At 45.6% G+C, this 5184-nt stretch overlaps 1 non-coding gene across 1 annotated transcript; it reads right to left on the bottom strand.

The window, feature by feature from the left end:
• Positions 1–291: 291 nt before the first annotated feature.
• TRNAF-GAA lies at positions 292–364 on the bottom strand. Its single transcript has one exon. It is a non-coding gene; the product is annotated as a tRNA-Phe (tRNA).
• Between the last annotated feature and the right edge of the window lie 4820 nt (positions 365–5184).

The raw sequence follows: 5184 nt of genomic DNA, 5'->3' as shown, positions 1-5184 counted from the left end.
ATAATAATTTTGGTATTTGTTAAGCACTTATGATGTGCCAAGCACTGTTCCAAGCGCTGGGTAGATACAAGGTAATCAGATTGTCCCACGTGGAGCTCACAGTCTTCATCCCCATTTTACTGTTGAGGGAACTGAGGTGCAGAGAAGTGAAGTGACTTGCCCAAAGTCACACAACTGGCATGTGGCGGAGCGGGCATTAGAACCCGTGACCCCTGATTACCAAGCCCGGGCTCTTTCCACTAAACCACGCTGCTTCTAGAAAAGGTTTGCTGAGATGTGAAATACATATCGTGCCGAAACCCGGGATCGAACCAGGGACCTTTAGATCTTCAGTCTAACGCTCCCCCGACTGAGCTATTTCGGCCTGCCAGATGAGGGGGTCCATAGTCACACAGCAGGCAAGTGGCAGACGCAGGATTAAAATCCAGGTTCTCTGCCTTCCAGGCCCAGGCTTGTTCTACGTGGTATTCATTAAATGCTTACTATGTGCTAAGTACCCTACTAAGTGCTAGGGTAGATACAGTTGGAAGGAGAACAGGTATTGAATCCCCATTGTGCAGATGAAGGAACTGAGGCACAGAGAAGTTAAGTGATTTGCCCGAGGTCATGCAGCAGGTATGTCCTCTTTACACTAGGTCATGCTGCTTCTCATCTTCAAAGCTCCAGCTTCAAACCCTTACAAAAATTACATCTCTTCCCGGAAACCTTCCCTGACTAATCTCTCATATCCCCTTGCTCTAATTCCCACCCTCTCCACCCCCAACACAAGCACTTAGGTCCTCACCCCACCCTCCATCCCCACACCACCTAGGTCCATATTTTTTATACATGCTTGCTTCCCCTACCTTTCATTCATCCATTCAATCATATTTATTGAGCGCTTACTGTGTGCAAAACTTTGTACTAAGGGCTCGGGAGAGTAAAACACAACCACAAACGGACACGTACCCTGCCCACAACGAGCTCACAGTCTTGAGGAGGCAGATAGTAATATAGATAAATAGCTAAATTATAGATATATACATATGTGCTGAGGGGATGAGACGGAGGATGAATGAAGGGAGCAGATCAGGAAGAAGCAGAAGGGAGTGGGAGAAGAAGAGAGAAAGGCTTAGTCAGGGAAGGCTTCTCGGAGGAGATATTCCTTCGATAAGGCTTTGAGGTGGGGGAGAGCATTTTATTTTACTTTATTTAATTTTCATGTCTGTCTCCCCCACCAGAGTCTCCTTTCCTCGAGAGCACAGATCATGTCGAGTTACACTATTGTACTTGCCCAGGCATTTAGGACAGTGCTCTGCCCACAGTAAGTGCTCAATAAGTACCATTAATGGATCGGCCAGCCCCCTTCTCTTTCTAGAGCTCTCACTGTAAAACTCAGAGATGCCCTCTTATTTTGGATGTTGGCTTGTTTTCAACTTTTCTCTCCAACTTTTAGATTTGTCTGAAGAGTTTTTTCTTATGGTATTTGTTAAGTGCTTACTATGTGCAGTGTACCATATTGAGTGTAGAGACAAGCTAATCAGGTTGGACACAGTCCCTGTCCCACATGGGGCTCACAGCATTAATCCCCATTTTAGAGATGAGAGAACTAAGGCCCAGAGAAGTGAAGTGACTTGCCCAAGGTCCCCCAGCAGACAAGTGACAGAGCCCAGACTGGTCAGCCAAGAGGGTTGAGTTCTATCTATCCTGGCTGGAGTGATGTTTTCCTTCTAAAATTAATAATTGTGGCATTTGTTAAGGGCTTACTATGTGTCACGCCCTGAACTAAGCGCTGGGGTGGATACAAACAAATCGAGTTGGAGACAGCCCTGTCCCTTGTGCGGCTGACAGTCTCAATCCCCACTTTTCAGAAGAGGAAACTGAGGTCCACAGAAGTGAAATGACTTGCCTGAGGTCACAGAGCAAACAAGTGGATTAGAACCCATGATCTTCTGACTCCTAGGCCTATGTTGTATCTGCTACACCATGTTACTTCTCAGTTCAGGTTGTAGTTAGTTGACAAGATCTTTATTAGGCCTCTGAAATGTGTGACCCGGGATACATAATGACCGCTCCCAGATTTAGGGACTTTATCTTTTCCCCCCTTGGAGAGAGGCCAAATAAAAATTGAAATTTACTCCCCTCCCTGCAAAACTTACATAAACCACAGGAAGGAGCTGAGTAGCAGGAGCCATTGTGTTAGTCTTGGTTTTCCAAAGGGTCCTTTTCGGACGGGAATTTCATCAGAGGGTGGTACGGAGAGCAAATTCTAAAGGCAAAGGAGGCTTTGTTTAATTTCATGAAACAATATGATCATATATTTAACATTTTCTTCTTGTTTTGCTTTCTCACCCACCGGATGAGTTAATTCAATCTGCTGACTGGTAACTGCTTCATTCATTCATTCAATCATATTTATTGGTTGTAGGCAGGGAATATGTCTGTTCATTGTTGTATTGTAGTCTCCCAAATGCTTAGTACAGTGCTCTGCACACAGTAAGTGCTCAATGAATACGATTGAATGAATGAGTGAATGGAGCCTTTACTGTGTGCAAAGCACTGTTCTAAGCGCTTGGGAGAGTCCAATGCAGCAATAAACAGGCACATTCCCTGCCTACAAGTCCTCCTGCAGAATTTAGTGAATGATCTGACTGGTTCAATCTCCCCCTTCGTACTCCTCTGAGTCACACGGCTTAGTTCTGCCGCTCCCGTAATTCATTTTACGTCACGTCTGTCTCTGGGTCATCCTCCCTCTTCCCTGGAGCCGATTAGGACCTTGAAGAAACCCAGGCCTGATTTTCCGAAGACGGACCGGAAAAGAAACCGCATCTGGGCTTGCTCTCCGCCACGGTCTTCACAGAAAAGATGAGTCCTGCAGGTGGAGTGAGAAGCCAAGAGAAATATTTGAAACGAAAGACTGGGAGCGGAGCAGAGGTGAGGAAAAAGATAGAAGCTGAGCCTCATTCGGTGAGGAGATTCAGTGAGGAGAGAAGGTAGGAGAGAAGAAAAATGAATGAGAGGAAGCAGCGGGGTCTAGTGGATAGAGCACGGCCTGGGAGTCAAAAGGACCTGAGTTCTAATCCCGGCTCTGCCGCTTGACTGCTGGGTGAACTTGGGCAAGACACTTTACTTCTCTCCGCCTCATTTATCTCATCTGGAAAATGGGGATTAAGGCTGTGAGCCTCATGTGAGACGGGGACTTTGTCCAACCTGATTAACTTATATCTCCCCGAGTGCTTGGTACAGTGTCTGGCACATAGTAAGCGCTTACGATATACCTTTAAAAAAATAATGCTGACACCTTCCCTCCAAGTAAAGTATGATGAAGGTCAAGTTATTTTGCTCACTTAATGTTTGGGCAAGGTATCACGTCAGCTCCGTTTCCAAGCTCACTTTTCCAGAAAAGTCAGAGACTGCAACACCTCACCCCGCACCGCAAGCTGCTTTTCAGATGAACTGTAGGTTAGGAAAGAAACATCTGTTTCTTCTCTTGGGAGGACTAGTGATGAATGACCAGCTACCTGCCAGATTAATTTTCTGCTCTGTCAGGGCAAAAAAGTCCCCACCAAACAGAAAGAGACAGCGTGAGCTGGGGGTAGATTTATACCCGACGACTTCTGACATCTGCAGTCATCTGCTGTGACGTGAAGCTGGTCATTAAACAAATTTTCCTATTTGGAAATTGCAAGATGAACCTCGTTAGCAGGGAAGACGGAGCTGGGATAAGACGAAACTCATCGGCAACAGTTTGAGCACATGACATCGTAATTCTCCTCATTTCTAGGAAGAGAATCTGGTTTCATTTTGGGAGCTCTCAGCAAAAACTGCACAGCTTCAAACCTACCCAATATTGTGGGCAAGAAAAAATGGGCTCTCATCCTCCTTGGCAGATGAAGAATGATCCGGCTTCTTGATAAAGAATGATCTTATTATTATCATTATTAATAATAATAAAGTACTGAGTATTAATCTGATCATGATGTATTATTAATGATAATAATTGTGGTATTTGTTAAGCACTTACTATATGCCAAGCACTGTACTAAGCTCTGGGGAAGATACAAGACAATCAGGTCCCACGGGGGGCTCACAGGCTAAGTAAGATGGAGAAAAGGTATCAAATCCGTGGAAAGAGCCCGTGCTTGGGAGTCAGAGGTCATGGGTTCGAATCCCAGCTCTGCCACTTGTCAGCTGTGTGACTGTGGGCAAGTCACTTAACTTCTCTGGGCCCCAGTTACCTCATCTGTAAAAGGGGTATTAAGACTGTGAGCCCCACGTGGGACAACTTAATTACCCTGTATCTACCCCAGCACTTAAAACAGTGCTCTGCACATAGTAAGCGCTTAAAAAATACCAACATTATTATTATTATTATTTTGCAGAGACGGGAACTAAGGCCCAGAGAAGTGAAGTGACTGGACCAAGGTCACACAGCAGACAAGTGGCAGATCCGGGATTAGAACCCAGGACCTCTGACTCCCAGGACAGTGCTCTTTCCACGAGACCATGGTGCTTCTGATAATGGAATTTATTTAACGCTGCTTATGGGCCAAGCACTTTGCTAAATGCTGGGGTAGTTACAAGATCATCAGAACAGACAATGACCCTGCCTCACAAGGGGCTCCATGGTATAAGAGAGAACAGATATCTAATCCCCATTTTACAATGAGGAAACTGAGGCACAGAGCAGTTAAGTGACCTACCCAAAGTCTCTCAGCAGGTAAGAAGGAAAGCCAGGACTAGAATCCAGGTCTCCTTGCTTCCAGGCCAATTCTCTTTCCCCTAGGTCACACTGCCCATGCAATCTTCCATATAATGAATAATAATAATAATAATAGTGTTGGTATTTGTTAAGCGCTTACTATGTGCCAAGCACTGTTCTAAGCGCTGGGGTAGACATAGGGGAATCAGGTTGTCCCACGTGGGGCTCACAGTCTCAATCCCCATTTTACAGATGAGGGAACTGAGGCCCAGAGAAGTTAAGTGACTTGCCCACAGTCACACAGCCGACAAGTGGCAGAGCTGGGATTCGAACTCATGAGCCCTGACTCCAAAGCCCATGTTCTTTCCACTGAGCCACGCTGCTTCTCTAAAAAACCCCATTTATTTGTGCTGTATAAATTCTTCTTCTTTCCCCTCCCTGACACCAGAGAAAGAGTCACCCTTGCATAAAAACCCTTTGACCAGGTTTCGCAACTCTAGTCC

This window comes from Ornithorhynchus anatinus, chromosome 3, assembly GCF_004115215.2.
Source record: "Ornithorhynchus anatinus isolate Pmale09 chromosome 3, mOrnAna1.pri.v4, whole genome shotgun sequence".
Classification (NCBI taxonomy): Eukaryota; Metazoa; Chordata; class Mammalia; order Monotremata; family Ornithorhynchidae; genus Ornithorhynchus; species Ornithorhynchus anatinus.
The sequence above is the reverse complement of the archived record's forward strand: the minus strand, read 5'-3'. Positions and strand labels throughout refer to the sequence as shown.